This window comes from Piliocolobus tephrosceles, chromosome 19, assembly GCF_002776525.5.
Source record: "Piliocolobus tephrosceles isolate RC106 chromosome 19, ASM277652v3, whole genome shotgun sequence".
In the NCBI taxonomy this organism is placed as follows: domain Eukaryota; kingdom Metazoa; phylum Chordata; class Mammalia; order Primates; family Cercopithecidae; genus Piliocolobus; species Piliocolobus tephrosceles.
Window position 1 is genome coordinate 28377206 of NC_045452.1, and position 22104 is coordinate 28399309.

Genomic DNA, 22104 nt, shown 5'->3' on the forward strand with positions numbered 1-22104 from the left:
GGGGGCATGGGGGAGGGGTGTCAAGTGCCAATGGAGGCACAGGGAGGGGCCTGCCCTGCACCTCAGTTTCAGGGGAGGTCTCTGCAGGTGGACAGCAGTGGGGTGACAGCAGGAAGTAGCTGTGGTCAGCACCTGCTCAGGGCTGGCATCCATCCTATTGTCTCACTGAAACTCATGACAATGGGAGGTACAGGTGCCCCCTGGATAGTCCCCGGAGCCAGTGCTACATGGGAAGCCCTGCCCTCTTGGGGACAGGGGGATGGTCTTGGGGGATGAGAGTCCCGCTAAGGAGCTGAGCCCTTCCTGCTCCTAAGCCCGCAGCTGTCCTGTTCGCCTACAGCCAGCGAGTGCGGCACAGGAGGCCACCATAGTGCCATGAAGCGTGTACCTAGGCATGCATGCCGGTGAGCTCAGTGGGATGGTTCAGTGGGAACACGGCTTGAACCCACATCAAGGCAGGACTCGGCACAGGCCAGAGAGAAGTCACACAGGCCTGGCTGAGGGACACAAAAAGAACAAATGCACCCCTGGCGCCACAGTGGAAAGTCCCCAGAAGCAGCAGTTTCTACCGCACAGCAGTGACCACTCCCATACCACAGCCTTGCCCTTTTGAGCATGCAGCAGTTGGGGTCACTGTGGCAGGAAGGGACGTGTCAGCTCAGACCCCCAGACGCACCCACACCCCACGGCAGGGCAGGGCCACCTTCCTGCTGGTCACCCAGACTAACCTAGAGAATAACTTCAATTCAGCTCTTCCAAATGCCTGATCATTTCCCGTTTGGAACCCGGCTTGGGGATAGGGAAGTGAGCTTCCTCTGCTTGGAATGCTAAGCCAACCAACTGCTCTCATCCCCAATTCCTCATCACAACCAAAACTGCCACCGGTCACTGTCCTGGGGCACCTTCCCGCTGGCTCAGCGGAGCAGGTGGATGCCATGCTCTCTGACGAGGGCGCTTTTGACTATTAACCCGTCACCACCAGCCTGGCAACAGATCAAGACTCCTTCCCAAAAAAAAAAAAGCCCAGGCCGGGCACGGTGGCTCAAGCCTGTAATCCCAGCACTTTGGGAGGCCAAGATGGGCGGCTCACGAGGTCAGGAGATCGAAACCATCCTGGCTAACATGGTGAAACCCCCGTCTCTACTAAAAAAAATACAAAAAACTAGCCGGGCGAGGTGGCAGCGCCTGTAGTCCCAGCTACTCGGGAGGCTGAGGCAGGAGAATGGCGTGAACCCAGGAGGCGGAGCTTGCAGTGAACTGAGATCTGGCCACTGCACTCCAGCCTGGGGGACAGAGCAAGACTCTGTCTCAAAAAAATAAAATAAAATAAAAAGCCCATCTTTCCTGCACTCTGTGGCCTCCAGGTTCCAAGGACAGTAAACTCCCGGGTCCAGATGTGCTGCCCAGCCTGGTTAGTGAGAAGGCATCCTCCTGGCCATCTCAGCATCCACCCCCGCAGTGGAAACACCTACCGTGACCACCCCACAGGGCTGCACAGAGACCCAGGGAGCCGCCTTCTGAGAGCCAACGTTCCCAAGGGCAAAGTGCACACATGTTGACATGGCACGTCGACCTGGAGTGCGTGGGTCCTGGCCTCCTCCAGCCACGAGACACACTCAGACACACAGGGTCCTGCCCTCTAATTTCCATCTCATGAGACAGGAGCCAAGAGAGGGATTCCCCAGGGTCACCTGGAGAGGTTTTATTTTTATTTTATTTTATTTTACTTTATTTTTATTTTTGAGACAGTCTCGCTCTGTCACCGAGGCTGGAGTGCAGTGGCACAATCTTGGCTCACTCCAACTTCCGCCTCCTGAGTTCACCAATTCTCCTCCCTCAGCCTCCTGAGTAGCTGGGACTACAGGCGCCCACCATCTCATCCGGCTAATTTTTGTATTTTTAGTAGAGACGGGGTTTTACCACGTTGGTCAGGCTGGTCTCGAACTCCTGCCCTCAGGCGATCCATCACCTTGGCCTCCCAAAGTGTTGAGATGAGACGACCAAAACCCACTTTTCGAGCAAGACCTGGGAGGGAAATGTTCTAAGCAGAGTGAGCATCGCAGAGTCTCCCTCAGGCATGGCTGCGAGCACCACAGCTGCAGACCTAGGAAGGTGCTGGGTGCGGAGAGACACTTAAAAATCCCAGAAAAATCTACAAAACCAACTCCTGCAGCCACCACAGTGACCCGTCCTGAGGCACAGAGTGAGTTTCTGGTTTTGCCACTCTTGTGAACAACCGCACCCACCATCAGGCACCCAGCTGGCCTGGGGCTGCTGCAAGTGCTGCACCCTGATCCTCCAGGCAGTCCCAATGGCCAGGTGTCATTTTCCCTGCTCTACAGACCAGGCCTCAGAGGATCCGGAGGTCCAGCGACTTGCCGAAGGCCACCTGAGGGCTGCCTCTGCGCCCACAGGCAGGGGACTGTGTTCCCCTACAAGTTCAGCACCTCAGGAGTCAGGAGACGCCCACACAGGGAGGGCCCTGCAACATCCATGCTCGCCAGGTCTCCTGAGGCAGCTTCTCCACCCCGGGCCCTTGGACATGGTGTATGGGATCATTCTCTGCTGTGCGGGGCTGTCCCATGCACACCGGGGCACGGAGCAGCATCCCCCGCACCTCCACCTACCAGACACCAGTAGCACTGCCCTCCATACTGTGGCAACCGAAACATCTACAGACATGGCCACGTGTCTCCTAGGGGGAAAAGCAGCCCCATCTGAGTGCCACTACTGAAGAAATCTAGCCAGAAATTAACTTGTTAAAAGTTTTTCTTGTGAACTGGCAGAAAGGAAACATACATTTAAAGTCTCTATTCTTTTTTTTTTTTTTTTTGACAGGGTCTCACTCTGTCACCCAGGCTGGAGTGCAGTGGCGCAATCTCGGCTCACTGCAACATCCACCTCCCGGGTTCAAGCAATTCTCCTGCCTCAGCCTCCCAGGTAGCTGGGATTACAGGCATGCACCACCATGCCCGCCTAATTTTTGTATTTTTGGTAGAGATGGGGTTTCACCATGTTGGCCAGGCTGGTCTCGAACTCCTGACCTCGGGTGATCCACCTGCCTCAGCCTCCCAAAGTGCGGGGATTATAGGCGTGAGCCACCGTGCCCCACCTCTCTATTCTTTTTAATATTTTCAGGTAAGTGATGTCTGTTTCATCAGTACCTCACATGTGCCCAGCAAAAGGCTGAGCGAGGCTGAGCTAAGACACACAAAGAACCAACTGTCACGAGAAGGCAACGGTCAGGGTGCTGCGACCTGCAACAGCAGAAGCAGGACGTTCCCTCGGGGCTGCTTCCCAGGCTCCAGCAGGTCTGCAGGCTCAGTCATTCCTCCAGGGACGGAGCCGGCCAACATGCCAGATGCTACCAGACAGATCTCCACATCCACAGGCTAGTCTCATTTCAAAACGCAAGTTCCACGTCTCACTGTAAAATTCTCCATTAAAACGTGTCAGCCCTCGATGGTCTCAGTCACGTGTTTCTTATCTATGTACACTAACAACGTGGGGCACACTGATACACAGTCCTGCTTTAATTCCCAGCACAAAGTCTTTCTGGCCTAATTTCAACCAGGGACAAAAATTACCTCCTTTTTCTTTTCCATAAAAATGTACCCCTTCATTTTAAAAACTGATAACTTGTGTTATTCTCACCTGGATATATATTCTTCCAGATTAGAAACAGGCTCTTGGGGCCGGGCGCAGTGGCTCATACCTGTAAACCCAGCACTTTGGGAGGCTGAGGCAGGTGGATCACCTGAAGTCAGGAGTTCAAGACTAGCCTGGCCAACACGGTGAAACCCCGTCTCTACTAAAAATAACAAAAATTAGCTGGGCGTGTAAGTAATCCCAGCTACTTGGGAGGCTGAAGCAGGAGAATCACTCGAGGCAAGATCCACCGTGCCCAGCCAAACCCCAGGAGGAAGGTGGAGGCTGCAATGAGCCAAGATCACGCCACTGTACTCCAGCCTGGGCGACAGTGACTCTCCATCTCAAAAAATAAAACAGGCTCTTGGTAACAGGATGAAATATTAGAAGGTAGACAAAAAGAGCATGGAAAACATTTAATATTTCTCTGGGAGAGAAAAAGTATGTAAGAGAACAGACTAAGGCAAAGCACGTGTCTGTAATCCCAGTGCTTTGGGAAACCGAGATGGGAAGATCGCTTGAGGCTGGGAATTCCAGACAAGCCTGGGCAACATAGCCAGATCCTATCTCTACAAAAAATAAAAGTTAAAAAATTAGCCAGGCATGCTGGCTCACACTTGTGGTCCCAGCTACTTGGGAGGCTGAGGCAGGAAGACCAGTCGAGCTCAGGAGTTGGAGGCTGCAGTGAGCCATGATGGCACCACTGGACTCCAGTCTGGGCAACAGAAAAAGACCCTAACAAAAAATAAAAACAAAAACGGCTAGAGTAAGCCAAACCCTGCTTGAAGCCAGTGAGGGCCTGTGAAGCACTGTCCTCACCTCTTTTCTGTGAGTTTCTCTCTCGTCCACAGGGAGTGTGAGGTCGTGGTGGCTGCTCTGCTAGAAGTTTATTGGTCCCCAGTGCCTGTTCAGGGATGGTGACAAATGGGCGGGGAGGTGATCTCTGACATCAAGGTGCCCAGGTGTCTGCAGGAACCACAAGCGAACACCGTTCAGGGCCCTCACCCATTGGGTGCAGGGCTCCATGCGTCGGGGAGGCGCCACTGAGCCCCCGTAGAAAGGAGCAGTGACCCAGCTGGGCACGGTGGTTCACGACTGCAATACTAACACTTTGGGAGGCCAAGGAGGGCAGATCACCTGAGGTCAGAGTTCAAGACAAGCCTGGCCAACATGGTGAAACAGTAGTATAAATATAATGAGCCAGGCGTGGTGGCGCACACCTGTAGTCCTAGCTACTTGGAAGGCTGAGGTAGGAGGATCACTTGAGCACTGGAGGTCGAGGCTGCAGTGAACCACGCTCACGTCACTGCACTTCAGCCTGGGTGACAGAGTGACCTCCTGTCTCAAGAAAAAGGGCGGGAAGTCATGGATGGCATCACAGTGAGTCTATTTCTGTTTTCTGATTCTACACAGTGACACAGGCTCTAATACTCCTAGCAAATCTCTTCTAAGTATGTTAGGAAGAGAAAAGATCCTATTTGGCTGGAAAGTACCTAGGCCCACGGGCTATTTCACTGGCTAACAGGCTATCGATACGTGCAACTCAGCAAATATTCTGCATCCACGACCCCAGAACAAGCCTGCAGGAAGCTCCCATTCACAAACACGTTGTAAAATTCTGCAACTCAGATCACATTTCCCATGGAAGCAATGTGATCAATGACCGTTACATCCACCAGCTAAGAAACAGCACATTCTTGTGAGAAGGAGTGAGAAGCAGCAGTACACAGAGAACTTCCATGTCCCTGGCTCACCCACAGGAGGGGCACCCACCAAGGACCAGGCATGGATACACCCCTGACCACAGCTCATGCTGGATCTGATATTTGCTAGCCACTGCTGGTCAAGCTGTCAATTCCTGATAGATGATGGTGACCTCAGATAGCTAGTAGCTCTGACCTGACAGAACCCAACACAAATCTCTCTAGAGGAAGGCGACAGCATCCTAGGCCCCATGTTCCTCCTACAATTATGATAATGCAATGTCCAGTACATAAAAAATAACCAGGCATACAAGTCAACAAGACAACCTGAATGAAAATCAACAGACACTGCGAGAACAGGAAACAAACCATGGAAGAGTTATAAAAACAAAGACATTATAAAAACACAGAGAACTGCTGCTCTCACTATGTTCAGACAAATAAAAGATAAGATTGAAAATTTTGGCCTGGGGTGGCTCACGCCTGTAATCCCAGCACTTTGGGAGGCCGAGGCAGGTGGATCACCTGAGATCAGGAGTCCAAGACCAGCCTGCCAAACATGGTGAAACCCCGTCTCTACTAAAAACACAAAAATTAGCTGGGTGTGGTGGTGGGCACTGTAATCCCAGCTACCTGGGTGGCTGAGGTAGGAGAATCACTTGAATCTGGGAGGCAGAGGTTGCAGTGAGCCAACATCATGCCATTGCACTCCAACCTGGGGGACAGAACGAGACTCCGTCTCAAAAAAAAAAAAAAAAGATTAAAATTTCATTAGTGATATGGTTTGGCTGTGTCCCCACCCAAACCTCATCTTGAATTGTAGATCCCATGATTCCCACGTGTCGTGGCAGGGACCCAGTGGGAGGTAACTGAATTATGGGGGCAGGTCTTTTCTGTGCCGTTCTCATGATAGTGAAGAAGTCTCATGAGATCTGATGTTTTCAGAGAGGAGTTCCCCCGCACAAGCTCTCTCTTGCCTGCCACCATGTAAGACGTGACTTTGCTCCTCCTTTGCTTTTCACCATGATTGTGAGGCCTCCCCAGCCATGTGGAACTGTGAGTCAATGAAATCATTTTTCTTTATAAATTACCCAGTCTCAGGTATGTCTCAGAACAGACTAGAACAATTAGCAACCAGGTAACCACAGAAAAGAGCATGGCAGGTCAGAGTCCATCTAGAAACAAATAACACAATAATCAAAAAGAAAAACTCAACAGATGAGATTGTACCCAGCTAAGAAAGCTAGTAAACTGGAAAACAGGTCAAAAAAGAATATTAAGAATGAAACCGATTCAGAAAAAAAGGCAGACACAGAATCTACCCTCCTGGAGGACAATTCAGCTCTTTGATTTCTTTATTCCTTGTGACTTGACTGGCTACACTGTTAAATATGTTGAATCTGTTTTCTCAGCTCTCTCATCCATTCCGCTGGCCTATCTGGCTGTCCTTGGCCACTCTTAATGACACACTCTTCTAATTACAGTGGCTCTATAACAAGTCTTGACATCCAGCCAACCAAGTCCTCCTACCTCGGCTCTTCCTCAAAATGGCCTTGGCTATTCTCAGTCAATTTTATTTACTGATAAATTTTAGAATCAGATTGCCAATTTTTTTCAACTTCCTCTAAATTATTCCATACCGATTTGATTAGTACTGCACTGAATCTACAGACCAGTCTGGGGAGAAATGATATCTTTATAACACCGAGTCTTCTAATCCATAAACATGGTTAAGCCCTCCATTTATTTAAGTACCTCTTAATTTATTTTATTTTTTTGAGATGTAGTTTCATTCCGTCGCCCAGGCTGGAATGCAGTGGTATGATCTAGGCTCACTGCAACCTCTGCCTCCCAGGCTCAAGCGACTCTTGTGCCTCAGCTTCCAGAGTAGCCAGGATTACAGGCACGCACCACCATACCTGGCTAATTTTTGTATTTTTAGTAGAGATGGAGGTTTCACCATGTTGGCCAGGCTGGTCTTGAACTACTGACCTCAAGTGATCCACCAGCCTCAGCCTCCCCAAAGTATTGGGATTACAGACATGAGCCACTGTGCCCAGCCCTGAATCTCTCTGAGTAACATTTTATGGTGTTCTGCTCATCTTTCATTAGATTTATTCTTAGGTATGTTATCTTTTTATACTATTATAGGTTATATATTTCACTTTTAATTTATTGCCAGCACATAGAAACACATTTTTTAAAATAGTACAATCATGCATCACTTAAAGACTGGGGAAAACATTCTGAGAAATGCGTTGTTAGATGACTTCACCATTGGGTGAACATCACAGAGTGTCCTTAGACAAACCCAGCTAGACCCAGCTGGTACAGCCCACTATACACCTAGGCTGTGGTATAACCGACCGCTTCTAGGCTACACACCTGTACAGCATGTTACTGTACTGAGTACTGCAAGCAACTGTAACACAATGGTAAATATTTGTACATCTAAACATATGTAAATATAGAAAAGGCACAGTGAGAACATGGTATAAAATTAAGAACAGTACACCTATATAGGGTACTTGCCAGGAATGAAGCTTTCAGGACTGGAAGCTGCCCTGGGTAAGTGGGTGAGTGGTGAGTGACTGTGAAGAAGGCCTAGCACATGACTGTACACTCCCGTAGACTTCATCAATACTGAACACTCAGGCCACTGCTGTGGACTTCAGCAACACCGAACCCTCAGGCTGCACGACATTTATTCAGAAGCGTTTTCTTGGCCGGGCGCGGTGGCTCACGCCTGTAATCCCAGCACTTTGGGAGGCCGAGGTAGGCAGATCACCTGAGGTCAGGAGTTCAAGACCAGCCTGGCTAACATGATGAAATCCCATTTAGCCGGGCATGGTCGTGGGCGCCTGCAGTCCCAACTACTTGGAGACTGAGGCAGGAGAATCGCTTGAACCTGGGAGGCGGAGGTTGCAGTGAGCCGAGATCGTGCCATTGTACTCCAGCTCGGGCAACATGAGTGAAACTCCATCTCAAAAAATATATATTTTTTTCTTTATTTGATAATGAATTAACCTCAGCTTACCATAACATTTTTACTTAATAAAGTTTTTAATTTAAAAAATTTATTGACTGGGCATGGTGGCTCATGCCTGTAATCCCAGCACTTTGGGAGGCCGAGGCGGGCGGATCACCTGAGGTCAGGAGTTCAAGACCAGCCTGACCAACATGGTGAAACCCTGTCCCTACTAAAAATATAAAAATTAGCTGGACGTGGTGGTGCATGCTTGTAATCCTAGGTACTCAGGAGGCTGAGGCAGGAGAATCACTTGAACTCTGGAGGTGGAGGTTGCATTGAGCCAAGATGGCACCACTGCCCTCTGCACTCCAGCCTGGGCAACAGAATGAGACTCTGTTTCAGGAAAAAAAAAAAAAAATGACTCTTTTGTAACAATACTTAGCTTAAAACGCACATTGTACAGCATTCAAAAATATTTTCTTGGGCCAGGCACAGTGGCTCACACCTGTAATCCCAGCACTTTGGGAGGTGAGGCAGGTGGATCACCTGAGGTCAGGAGTTTGAGTCCAGCCTGGCCAACGTGGTGAAACCCTGTCTCTACTAAAAATACAAAAACTAGCCGGGTGTGGTGGCAGGCATCTGTAATCCCAGCTACTCAGGAGGCTGAGGCAGGAGAATCACTTGAGCCCAGGAGATGGAGATTACAGTGAGCCAAGATCACGCCACTGCACTCCAGCCTGGGTAACAGAGTAAAACTCTTATCTCAAAATATATATATTTTTTTTTCTTTCTTTATATCCTTATTCTATGAGCTTTTATCTATTAAATTTTCTTTACTTTGCATTAAAAACCAAGACATAAACACACACCTTAGCCTAGGCCTACACAGGGTCAGGATCGTCAATATCAGTGTCTTCCACCTCCACATCTTGTCCCACTGGGAAGTCTGCTGAGGCAATAGCACACAGGGAGCTCTCACCATCTATGCTACTCACATCTTCTTCCGGAAAACCTGAAGGTCCAGCCTGAGGCTGTTTTACAGTTAACTTTGTAAAAATATAAGCAGAAGGAGTACACGCTGAAATAATAATAAAGAGCACAGTACAGTAAATATATACAGTAAATGGCCAGTAACATAATCATTTATTATAACGATCAAGTATCATGTAGTACACATAACCGTGTGCGCTAGAATTGTATACGACTGGTAGCACAGGTTTGCTTACACCAGCATCACCACAAACACGTGAGTAAACGTGTTTCGCTACAACATTACCATGGCTGTGACTGTAAGGCGGTAGTAAGAATTTTTCATCTCCATTACAATCACATGACGCCACCATCCTATATGCAGCCCATCCTTGACAGAAACATCGTTACGCCTCACTTGACTATGAGTATCCAGTAATCCTGCTGAAAGCACTTATTATTTACTCTTTATTTGCATGTTTTATTTTATTTTCTTTATATGTAACCATATCATCTGTGAATAATGGCGATGTTATATCATCTTTTTCAATGTTTATAGCAATTCTTTTTCTTGTCTTACTGCATTGGCTAAGACTTCCATTACAATGTTGTATACTGGGACTTTGTGTACAAAGTCTGGCAGGGAGAATCTCTTTCCCAGGGAGAATCTGTCCCAGGCCTCTGGTAGCAGCCAGAGGAGTTCCTTGGGTTGGGGCTACATCATCCTAATCTCTGGTCTTCACACATTCTCTTTGCTCTATGTCTGTGTCTTCTCCTCTCTTCTTTTAGGAGGACTTGCCATTGGATTTAGGGCCCCTAATCCAGGGTGATCCCATCTCAAAAATCCTTAGTTTAGTTATATCTACAAAGACCCTTTTTCCAAATAAGTCGCATGTTACATGTTCTGCACAATCCACCCCCACCTTTGGGGTGGGGTGCACTGTTCAACCTACTACATGAAGTAACCCTTAAACACAATGTCATTCTTACCAGAATTCCTATGGGGTTTTCTTTTCTACTTCAACAGACCTTCATAATGTATTTATTGAGCTTACACAGAAGAGAGTACTCATTAGAATAACTTAAGAAACCTATGTAAAAGAACAATAGGAAAAAATGTGCTCCGGCTCTCAGAATATGCTAGAATGTAACTGTGATTAAGATAGTCCGGTAGGGCCAGGTGCAGTGGCTCATGCCTGTAATCCCAGCACTTTGGGAGGCCAAGGTGGGTGTATAGCCTGAGGTCAGGAGTTGGAGACCAGCCTGACCAACATGGAGAAACCCCATATCTAATAAAAACACAAAATTAGCTGGGTGTGGTGGCGCATGCCTGTAGTCCCAGCTACTTGGGAGGCTGAGGCAGGCCAATCACTTGAACCCAGGAGATGGAGGTTGCAAAGAGACAAGATCGTGCCATCGCACTCCAGCCAGGGCAACAAGAGCGAAAGTCTATCTCAGAAAAAAAAGAAAGAAAGAAAGAAAAAAAGATAGTCCAGTGTGGCCAGGCACAGTGGCTCATGCCTGTAATCTCAGCACTTTGGGAGGCCGAGGCAGGTGGATGACCTGAGGTCAGGAGTTCGAGACTAGCGTGGCCAACATAGTGAAACCCCACCTCTACTAAAAATACAAAAAGTTAGCCGGGCATGGTGGTGGGGTGACTGTAATTCCAGTTACTCAGGAGGCTGAGGCAGGAGAGTCGCTTGAATCCGGGAGGTAGAGGTTGCAGTGAGCTGTGATTGTGCCACTCTACTGTACCCTGGGGACAGAGCAAGACTCAAAAAAAAAAAAAAAAACAGACAGTCTGGCGGTATGGGATCAGAACAAACACGGACAGACGGACCCTCTTGTGTGGCTGTGGAATGAGGTTTATGATAAAGGTGGCATTTCAGGGATGGTGGAAGAGACTCTTCAAACAAAAGATATTGAGACAACTGGGAAAACTAAGCCTCTGCCCCCTACCATGACCCCAAAATTAACTCAATAAATTAAAGACAACCCATGATGGGAAGAAGATCAGCCTATAAACCATTAAAGTAAAACATGGGGCTGGGCTCGGTAATCCCAGCACTTTGGGAGACCGAGGTGGGCGGATTACCTGAGGTCAGAAGTTCAAGACCAGCCTGGCCAACATGGTGAAACCCCGTCTCTACTAAAAATACAAAAATTAGCCGGGCATGGTGGCACACACCTGTAATCCCAGCTACTCGGGAGACTGAGACAGGAGAATTGCTTGAGCCCAGAAGATGGAGGTTGCAGTGAGCCGAGATTGCGCCACTGCACTCCAGTCTGGGTGAGAGAGTAAGACTCTGTCTCAAATGTGGGGAAAAAAAAAAAAAAGTAAAACATGGGAGAGTTTTACACTCCTGGGCTCAGCAATGCCAACCCCCACACAGAAACCACAGAGGAAAAGTGAGACAGGACAGGAATTGGCAGACCACTGAAGAAATACAGACAGCCAGTCAACATCTGAAAAGCAGCTTCCTGGCCAAGGAATCAGAGGAAGGTAAAAATCACAGGCTACTTAGTACCCATCAGATTGGCAAAAATCTTAGACAATGATAACATCAGGCCTGGGAGGACATAGACAAACAGGCTTAGATGCCAGTGGCGAGAATATCAATCAGCAAAGCACTTTTTTTGGACAACCTGGTAATGTGATCAAGCTTTAAACATGATAAATCCATCCAATCGTATATATCTATTTTCAGGAAGCCCTGGCACAGGTATGCAAAGACTTGTCCCAAGGACGGTCACCACTGCGTCACAAGAGCAAGAAATGGAACCTGACTCACACCCCTATCTGTCCCCACCATGGGAGATTTTGCGGGAATTTTCTCAAACTGTATCAAGGCAGCTTCCCGTGTGCTCCTGTCCCCACCCTTGGGGCACCATCTCCCAACATCCTCAGCTCTCGTCCCTCAGAACCCCAAGCCATTAGGTGCTGGCCCGGGATGGCCCTCTTCTGGATCCTTCTCACCTGTCAGACTTAAAACCCCTCCACCATCTGCAAACCCCCCTCCCGAAAACTAGAACCGTGCCTCTTCCTCTCCTCTAGAACACACCAGACTCCAGGAGTGACCATCATCAGCCAGCGGCCACCCCCACCACCCTGAACGTCCATTTCCACCCCACGCCTGGCTCAGGGCTCAGCAGGAACCTCTCCCGCTTATCTTCCCGAACAGGTTGTTTTCTGTGAGTCCGGACTCTCTGCTCTGATCCCACCCCAGCCCCCGGTCCTCCCAGCATGGCTCAGCAGGAAAGCCGGGCTCACGGCGTCTGCAGGACTCAAGGAAGGGACATAACCGCAGGGAAACCCTGGCGCCCAGTTTTCAGCACTGCGCTGGGTTTTAACTGCCTGCTGGAGATGACCTTTTATATGCAGCCGCTGACAGCCCCCTCCCCCACGGTGCAGAGATCACATTTACAGCGGTGGCGGTAACCATGGAAACTGGCAGCCAGTGCAGGAGGGCGAATGGTTGATGGGCAACCATGGGGACAATGACAGGGCTCTGGGCTTATTCAGACGACTGGGGCGCGCTGAACGGGCTCCGAGCACAAAGGCCACTGGGAGCTCTGGGAGCTTCCAAAGGGGGCGTAAATGACACTCATAACTTGTCACAAAAGAACAGAGGCCTGAGCTAGCCCACACCTGTGTTTTTTGATCTCTGGGGGAGGTTACAACAATGACTCCGCAGGCCTTTTGTCAGATGCCATTTTTCTGACTTTATTATAATTATCTGGTCTGTTTTCTGAGTGACCTGGGAGCCTCTGACTGCAGTGTCAGAATGAAGCTCACCACCGTGTCCCCACCAATGGAGCTGCCCAGGAGGCCAGCGGCAGGTCAGGCCACTGCACTGCGTCCCTCAGGCCCAGAACATCCCCCACCTGCGGGCAGAGCTGTGCTTTTGAGCAGGCATGGTCGACGGGACTTGAAAATCTGTCCATTTACATGCCAAGTGCTGAGAATCCTGTTTCTAACGCCCCTCCGAAGATCCAAAGATCTGAAATAAGATGTTTCCACTAAGAAAAGTGTGTTTATTTATGTATTTATTTATTTAATTTAATTTATTTTATTTTGAGACGGACTTTTGCTCTGTCACCCAGGTTAGAGTGCAATGGCACAATCTTGGCTCACTGCAACCTCTGCCTCCCAGGTCCAAGCAATTCTCCCGCCTTGGCCTCCCAAGTAGCTGGGATTATAGGCACTGCCACCATGCCCGGTTAATTTTTTTTTTTTTTTTTTTTTTTTTTTGAGACAGAGTCTTGCTCTGTTGCCCGGGCTGGAGTGCAGTGGTATGATCTCAGCTCATTGTAACTTCCGCCTCCCAGTTCAAGCCATTCTCCTGCCTCAGCCTCCCAAGTAGCTGGGATCACAGGCACACACCACCACACTGGGCCAGCTTTTGTATTTTTAGTAGAGACGGGGTTTCACCATGTTGGCCAGGCTGGTCTCGAACTCCTGACCTCAGGTGATCCGCCTGCCTTGGCCTCCCAGAATGCTGGGATGACAAGCGTGAGCCACCACGCCCGTCCCCACTAAGAAAAGTTTTAAACGGACATTTAAAGAAGCCAATAGGAGACCTTTCCATGAAGCAGGATCTCATAGGAACCTACGGAAACAGCAAATATCCAGCCCTGAAAGCTGAAAACAAGCTGTGAACCAAAACACTGAATGATGTGCCCTTTTTCCTTCAGTCAATGCAACAAGGACCTGAAATGTTATGTTTTTTCTAAATGCCAAACATCACTTCCTTCAACATTGACATCTCAGATAAGAAATAACAGAATGGATCTTTCCATGAACTCCAAGAGTAATTCCCCAAAAAGAATTCCCAAAGATATCCCCCTCCGGCACAGTCATGAGCTTCCTTGTCTTGAAGAGAAAACAAAGAAAAATCACCTGATCTGTACCCTCCAGGGAGTGAAATGTGACTCACTTCGTTCTGAAGGAGCAGAGGAAGTTCGTTACATTCTTACAAACTACTCAGAAAACTGCCGTACAGAAAACAGGGCTGGGCGTGGTCGTTCAGGTCTGTAACCCCAGCACTTTGGGAGGCCAAAGTAGGAGGATCCCTTGAGCCCAGGATTTTGAGACCAGTCTGGGCAAGGTAGCAAGAACTCATCTCTAGAAAAAATAAATTAGCTGGGCACAGCGGCACACAAGTCTGCAGTCCCAGCTACTCAGGAGGCTGAGGTGGGAGGATCGCTTGAGCCTAAGAGGTCAAGGTTGCAGTGAGCTATGATCGTGCCACTGTACTCCAGTCTGGGTGACAGAATGAGACCCCATCTCAAGAAAAGAAAGGGAAGGCAAGGGAAAGGGGAAGGAGGGGGAGGGGAGGAAGGGGGAAGGAAGGGGGGGACGGAGGAATGGAGGGAGGGAGGGACGTTATTGATAAACTGGTGATCAAAGTCACTAGTGACAAAGGTGACTCTTCCGAAGCCCCAGCGGCATGGCCAATACTTTGTTCTGTGCTTTGCAAATCCCTGTGAAACTGGTCTCACCACCTCACTGTCATATGAGGAAATGGAGGTTCTCAGAAGCTGAGTGACAAACCTGAGGTCACCAGGCAAGTGACATATGAACCCCACGATCACAGCCCCACACTCTCCTGCCTCTCTCTGACTGTTCCCCCTTAACCTTAACTATTAAACTACCCTGGCCAAAATCAGCAGCAAGGCGTTTTTAAAGAAGCACGCTCCGTAAGAGGTGGTACAGCCACTGCTCACTTTAACAGAAGTCCCGGGAGACAGCAAGCCGCACACGAGTGTGCACCCTGGGAGCAGGTCCCCACAGGCCAAGGTACTTGCAGAGCAGATCAAAGGCTCGAGTTGGAAGCGCCCACTCCAAGGGCAACTCCAGGACATTCCCCCTTGCCCGTGCCCACCCTCTGCAGCAGCTTTGTCCCTTAACAGTCAGGGAAGGCTCTCTCCTGATGAGGTAAGTGGCCTCAGATGGCCTCAGACGGACAAGACTCAGCTTAGCTATAATCCCAGGACAGGGACAGGACCTAAGAACCAAGCAGACTCGGAGTCCTTGGAATAGAGGCCAGCCCCCAGCAATCCAACCTGCCTCGTTCCAGCCAGGAGGGCAGCAGACCCTTTGCTGGGAGACTCAGCCTCTGCTTCCAGCGACCCTTTCGTGCCAGACGCTACCAGGGCAGCTGAGAGGGTGCTGAGCACGCAGGACGGGAGCCCACCTGTACTTCCTTCTGGTTCCCAACCTGGGGGCACTGATCTCCCCTTCCAGTCATGCCTCGTGGTGGTGAGGGCACAGGGGAGGCCCCTACAGCCGTCCCCACTGTGACCACGGGAAGCTACTGAGACACAGAAAGAACCAAATTCACTATGAACTCAACCAACTGCATCCCAGCAAGAGGAAGCCAAGAGGCCAGAGGTCAGACCAGGCACTTCTTGCTCTGCCCGTTCCTTCAATTATGCCTCACACAACCCTACGGGGTCAGTATTACTGTCCCTATTTTAAAAAACAGAAAACGGGGCCCAAAGAAGTTAAGCAAGTTGTCCAACGGCACACAGAAGCCACTAATGAAGAAGACAGAGATCCCACAACGAAAAATATTAAAGGCGATTCTAGCACTTTGGGAGGCTGAGGCGGGAGAACTGCTTGAGGCCAGGAGTTTGAGACCAGCCCTGGCAACACAGCAAGACCTTGTACAAAAACTAAAACATGTAAAAAGTAGCCAGGTGTGGCGATGTGCATCTGTAGTCCCAGCTGCTTAGGAGGCTGAGGCAGGATTTGAGGTTACAGTGAGCTATGACATTTTACCACTGCACTCCGGCCTGGGCGACACAGCAAGACCTTATCTCAAGAAAAGAAAAAGAAAAACATAAACATTTAAAACCTACATGGCAAAAATGATACCACTGAGTTAAAAAAAAAAATTCAGGCTGGGCGCGGTGGCTCATGCCTGTAATCCCAGCACTTTGGGAGGCCGAGACGGGCGGATCACGAGGTCAGGAGATTGAGACCATCCTGGCTAACACGGTGAAACCCCGTCTCTACTAAAAATACAAAAAACTAGCCGGGCGTGGTGGCGGGCGCCTGCAGTCCCAGCTGCTCGGGAGGCTGAGGCAGGAGAATGGCATAAACCCGTGAGGCGGAGCTTGCGGTGAGCTGAGATCCGGCCACAGCACTCCAGCCTGGGTAACAGAGCGAGACTCCGTCTCAAAAAAAAAAAAAGGAAACATCACCCTAAGGACGTGGTCTTGGAAATGGGTGACAATTCCAGGAGGTGAGACAGCTCTCTGGACTTGTGAGACTTGGGGGGCTGGGGCTGAGGGGGGCAGAAGGGAGACCTGGGGCAGGGCCAGGTGGGCTGGACTCTTGCTGGACTTTGATACATAAAGGGAGGCCTAGTCTGTGTTAGCCAGGATGGTCTCAATCTCTTGACCTCGTGATCCGCCCGTCTCGGCCTCCCAAAGTGCTGGGATTACAGGCTTGAGCCACCGCGCCCGGCCCGGGTGATGTTTCTAGGACTTTCAACATCTAAATTCTAGAACAGTTTTCAGGGCACACCCTCCCTACCCGCAGTGACACACAGCCGCTGAGACAAACCGAAATCGAGAGTTACGTCCTGATTTCAAGATCTCTGTGCCACCATCCAAATGTGGACAGATGCTGAGATCTCTCTGGAAAGATGCCCAATAACAGGAAGCTGAGGTCAAGCCCGGGGGCGTCTTCTCCATGGTCTGTCACCCGCACTGCCAGGACACAGCCTGCACACACAGGAAGTCCTCTATTCCCACACATAAAAACCGATTCCAGGCCAGGCACGGTGGCTCATGTTTGTAATCCCAGCACTTTGGGAGGCTGAGGTGGGCGGATCACCTGAGGTCAGGAGCCTGGCCAACACGGGGAAACCCGTCTCTACTAAAAATACAAAAATTAGCCGGGCGTGGTGGCGTGTGCCTGTAGTCCCAGCTACTCGGGAGGCTGAGGTAGGAGAATCGCTTGAACCCAGGAGGCAGAGGATGCAGTGAGCTGAGACCGCGCCACTGCACTCCAGCCTGGGCAACAAGAGTGAAACTGCGTCTCAAAAAATATAAAATAAAATAAAACAAATAAAAAACAAACCGATTCCAATGGAGCCACCGGAGCAGCAGCCCCGAGCACCCCAGAGAGCACAGAGGCCATAGGTGAGAGGCCACAGCTGGGGGGCCTCTGTTCAGCGCCACAATGCCTGCTGAAGTCGGGGGGACCAGGGAGCTGCTGGACTTCCAAGAAGACCACCATCACTGCCTCCCCTTCAGCAGCCAAGGCAGGGTGCCCATGATGACCGCCACAGCACCCCGCGCAGCAGAGCACACTCCAGCTGCCCCAGCGCCTCCCTCCCTCCCCGTCCTCTGTCCTGCCCTGGCTCAGGCGGGCTCTACTGGGTGTGCCCCAGGCCCCAACAGCCTGCGGTGTGAGTGGAGACCCAGCCCCAACACTCCTCCCCAACCCCTCACCAGGCCACGAGCACCCCTCAGCCCAGGGCCCCCGCTGTGACCCGCCTCCTCCTCCTGCCTCGCCCGCAGTCCGGGCTCAGAGGCTGCAGTCTGAACTCCCTCTCCCATCCCTGAAACTGGCTGGCTCTGCTGCCCGGAGCCCCGCCCCTAGAGTACTGGGGAGCCTGTTCAATGGGGCAGGGGCCCCACTACAGGTGAGCACTGTGAAGCCAGCGAGCCTGCCTCTCTCCCAGAACCTAACACAGCCCCGAGTACAGCGGGCACTCAGAGGAGGCACTGGGGGGCTGGATGGAGAAAGGGCATGGCCACCTCCTCACATCCCCCAACCTCCCCCCACCTCAGCTGTCCTGTGCCGAGGCCACCCGTCTGGCTATTCCCAGGCCACAGGCTCCTAGGTGGGATAACCATGCTGGGGACAGCGTGGTGCCGCTGGAATAGCCCTGGCTGCCAGCCACACTGTCACCGTCACTGCCCGGCTCTGGTCCTGGCCCACGGGCCTTCCATAAACCAGCACAGCCTGTACATGTCCCTTTGTGACTCAGCCCTGCAGGCACAGACTCCCCCCACCCATGGCTCCTGGGACACCAACTGACCCCCTCCCCCCCAGTCTCGCCACTCGCTGCCCTGCCACGGCCACAGAGGTGAACAGACCCTGGGCGCTGACTGGCCCCCACAGGACAGAAGCCAGCCCTGCTCGTCCACACACCCAGCAGGTGTGTGGGAAGATCTGCCCGGGAGGAAGGTGGGGGTGATGGGGGTGGAGGGTGGATGGGAGGGGCACATGGGCTCTGCTTCCTCCCTGTTTCCCCGGCTGTCCTCTGGTCCTCTGCGTGGTCGTCGTCCCCACCCTGTGGGCCCCCCCGGCCCCTCGCTGTCCCCTCTCTGTCCTCCTACCAGAGCCCTTTGTTGCTGGGCATTTCTCACAGCCTGGGCCCCCTCCCTACCAAAGAGCCTCACTTACTTGCCAAATTCCAGCTGTCCCTCAGCCCCTCACGGTGGCCTCACACCCTCTCACTGCCTGGGGCGTCCAGGGCTCAGGGAGGGGCCCCTCAGAGCCACCCCCACCCCATGGCTCGTCGCCTTCCAAGGCTGTGTGAGTCTCAGTTTGGCTGGAATTTAGAAATGTCAGATTTCTAAGAATGAATATGTTAAACAGTTTATAAATAACACAATCCCCATGGGATTGCCGAGACAAGCCTGCCGCGGGAGAATGGTCTCTGAGGCCCTGAGACGCTCCCTGTGTCTGTGAACCTGGGAAACTGAGCCCCAGGGACCAACATGCAGTCAGACCCTGCTGTTCTCTCTGCCAAGGCCAGCAGCTACCATGGTCAAAGCAACCCCGAGCTCCCGTAAGGCTCCAGGATAGCTGCGACCCTCACCTCTTTCCAACCAGTGGCCTCCACCTGGGCAGGACAACCCAGCACTCAGCCGTTTTCTCTGCTAGATTTTAAAGGCATCATCATAACACAACACCTCCTAGACATCCTGTCCCTGTATCTGGCACCCCTCCAGTGCCCAGGGCCTGCACTGAGCGAGGGGCTGGGGTGCTGTGAGGACACTTCTCTGCTCCCATGGCCAAGTCCTAGGGAGTCCCCAAGATGGCCAGGCACACAGGCACCACAGGGGCTGGACGAGGGGGTGAGACCTGCAAAGTGGGGGCTCCAATGACCTTGTGTGCCATGACACCTGCAAGGCAGCTCTCATCACGGCCTTCTACAGATGAGGAGATGGGGTGCAGAGGGGGTGATGGGCACCCCAAACCACTGAGCAGGGCAGGGTTGGGCCAAGCCAGCCTCCTCTCTACCTGAGACCCACAGGCTACTGTTCTGTCAGTGTTGGTCACTGCACTACCACAGTGTAAGGAGCCCTGAGTCCACGCCACTGGCCATCCAGAGGGCAGCCCAGTTCCATGGCAGTTGTCTCAGTGGGGGAGAGGGACTAGGGGACATCTGGCAAGGTCTGAAACATTTTGGGTCATCTTAACTGGACGGTGGGTGCTACTGGCTCCCATTACGTGGTAGGTAAAGGCCAGGTCACTGCTCTGTACCCGGCAGTGCTCAGGACGTCCCGTCAGAGGCCCTGCCCGTCCTGAACATCAGCAGTGCCAGGGGTGCGGGGGGAGACCCTGCTGTCAGCTCAGGTAAGTAGTGAGTACAAGAGTGAGGTGGCAGGGTCTGTGGGGCTCCTGAGGACGGCTGGCCTCAGGGAGCTGGGAAGAGGGGTCTGGTGAGGGGGTGGCTGGTGGGGTCAACAGGGTAGCAGCGGAGGCAGGGCAGTACCCATGCACAACGCAGGGGCTCAGCCCAGGGACCCGGCACACAGGCGGGTCCTTCTCCAAGACGTCATGATGATACCCAGAGAGGAACGAGAGACGTGAAGTGCCCCCCGCCCAGGTCCACTCACAGGGCGCAGGTGACAAGGCTGGGGACGTCACGCCGCATCTGGCTGGAGGCCGTGCAGGGGGACGGACCATGTCGCTTTCCAGGGCAGGAGGCAAGAACATGCTCAGAAGGCTGGCTCTAAAACCAGTGAACTGGGCTAGCTCTGGCCCCTCTGCATCCAGCAGACGAGGATGGCCCATGTGGCACCCTCTGAGTCTGTCTCTGACCCATTTAGGTGAAGCCATAACAGCTACGGTCTGCTGGTGTGAAATTAAAAAACCAAAAATGATTTCTTAAAAACGAGGGATCCAGGCTCAAGCATTTTCAGGAAAGGAAACATCTACTTGCTCAGCTCATGCCATGGAGGCCGGCACGCACCCCTTCCCAGGCTTCCCCTTGGAGGGAATTAAAGTGAGCCAGACACACAAATAGCCCTTCAGGGCCCCATTGTCCCTGGACAAAGGGACCGCTCTTCAATGTAAGGGCCCCATAAGGGCCCCACGAGGTGCCCCCTTGGCTCAGGGAGGGCGCATCGCCATGACAACCCCTGCCAACAGGAGAGGTGCTGCAGTAACTGCTGGGGGGACGAGAGCCGCCTCCATCTCGGCTCACACACAGCCCAGAAAGTCAGAGCACAGGGGAAGAAAAATTAAGACATAAACGAAAAGCCCCTGGGCTTGGCTTCGGGGTGTTTTCCTTTCTCCTTTATGCCTTTTGGTACAGCCAGAATGTTCTAGAGTGGGCGTGCGTATCTCTGTGAACAAACCAAAAAGATTCCTGTTCCAAAAAGCAACTTCTAGCGCTCCTGATAAAGCTATAAAGATTTAAAAACACAAAGTGCTGGCTGGGCGCGGTGGCTCACGCCTGTAATCCCAGCACTTTGGGAGGCCGAGGCGGGTGGATCACCTGAGGTCAGGAGCTCGAGACCGGCCTGGCCAACATGAGGAAACCCTGTCTCTACTAAAAATAGAAAAATTAGGCCGGGCGCGGTGGCTCAAGCCTGTAATCCCAGCACTGTGGGAGGCCAAGACGGGTGGATCACGAGGTCAGGAGATCGAGACCATCCTGGCTAACACGGTGAAACCCCATCTCTACTAAAAATACAAAAACTAGCCGGGCGAGGTGGCGGGCGCCTGTAGTCCCAGCTACTCGGGAGGCTGAGGCAGGAGAATGGCGTAAACCCGGGAGGCGGAGCTTGCAGTGAGCTGAGATCCGGCCACTGCACTCCAGTCCAGGCCACAGAGCGAGACTCCGCCTCAAAAAAAAAAAAAAAAAATAGAAAAATTAGCCGGGCATGGTGGTGGGCACCTGTCATCCCAGCTACCAGGAGGCTGAGGGGGGAGAATCGCTTGAACCCCGGAGGTAGAGGTTGCAGTGAGCCGAGATCGCGCCATCACACTCCAGCCTGGGTGGCAGAGCAAGACTCCATTTCAAAAAAAGAAAAAATACCACACACACAAAGTGCTGGTTTTCTTCCCGTTATAGATCCTGGGCAGTTTTTCCGGTTTTGTTTTTACGTAGAAGATGGACACCAAAGGTGGGACAGAAATATGATTAACACAGAGAAAAAACACAGGCAACAAGGGCACAGCTGGAGACTCCCTGAGGACCACACGCAAAGCCGCCTCTCCCGGTGCCCCCCGCTCTTCCAGTCTACACAGCTGGCCGCTCACCACAACCTCCCGGCCGGGAATCCCCACCGGGACCAACACGTGTCAAACATCACTCCAAAACAGAGCGTGGCATGGAGTAGACTTTCCTTCTGCTCTATTTCATAACACGACAGTGACTGTGCTGAGTTTCTTTGGCATGCTGTCGTTCATTCCTTCAACAAACGCTGACTATGCCTTGACTTCGGGCCAGGCACCCAAAGCTCAGAGAGCTGTGGATCCCAGGACTTGAGAAGCTCAGGGCAGTCAGTGGGGCTGACAGAGCCAACACCCCCCGCAGTGCCACACTTCCCCCC

At 51.8% G+C, this 22104-nt stretch overlaps 1 protein-coding gene and 1 pseudogene across 1 annotated transcript in view; both read right to left on the reverse strand.

The window, feature by feature from the left end:
- Positions 1-4674, reverse strand: part of LOC111548869 — a 15672-nt pseudogene extending 10998 nt beyond the window's left edge.
- CELSR1 (cadherin EGF LAG seven-pass G-type receptor 1) overlaps positions 1-22104 on the reverse strand; it is a 204913-nt gene that overhangs the window by 147942 nt on the left and 34867 nt on the right. The gene's annotated exons all lie outside the window — the stretch shown is intronic.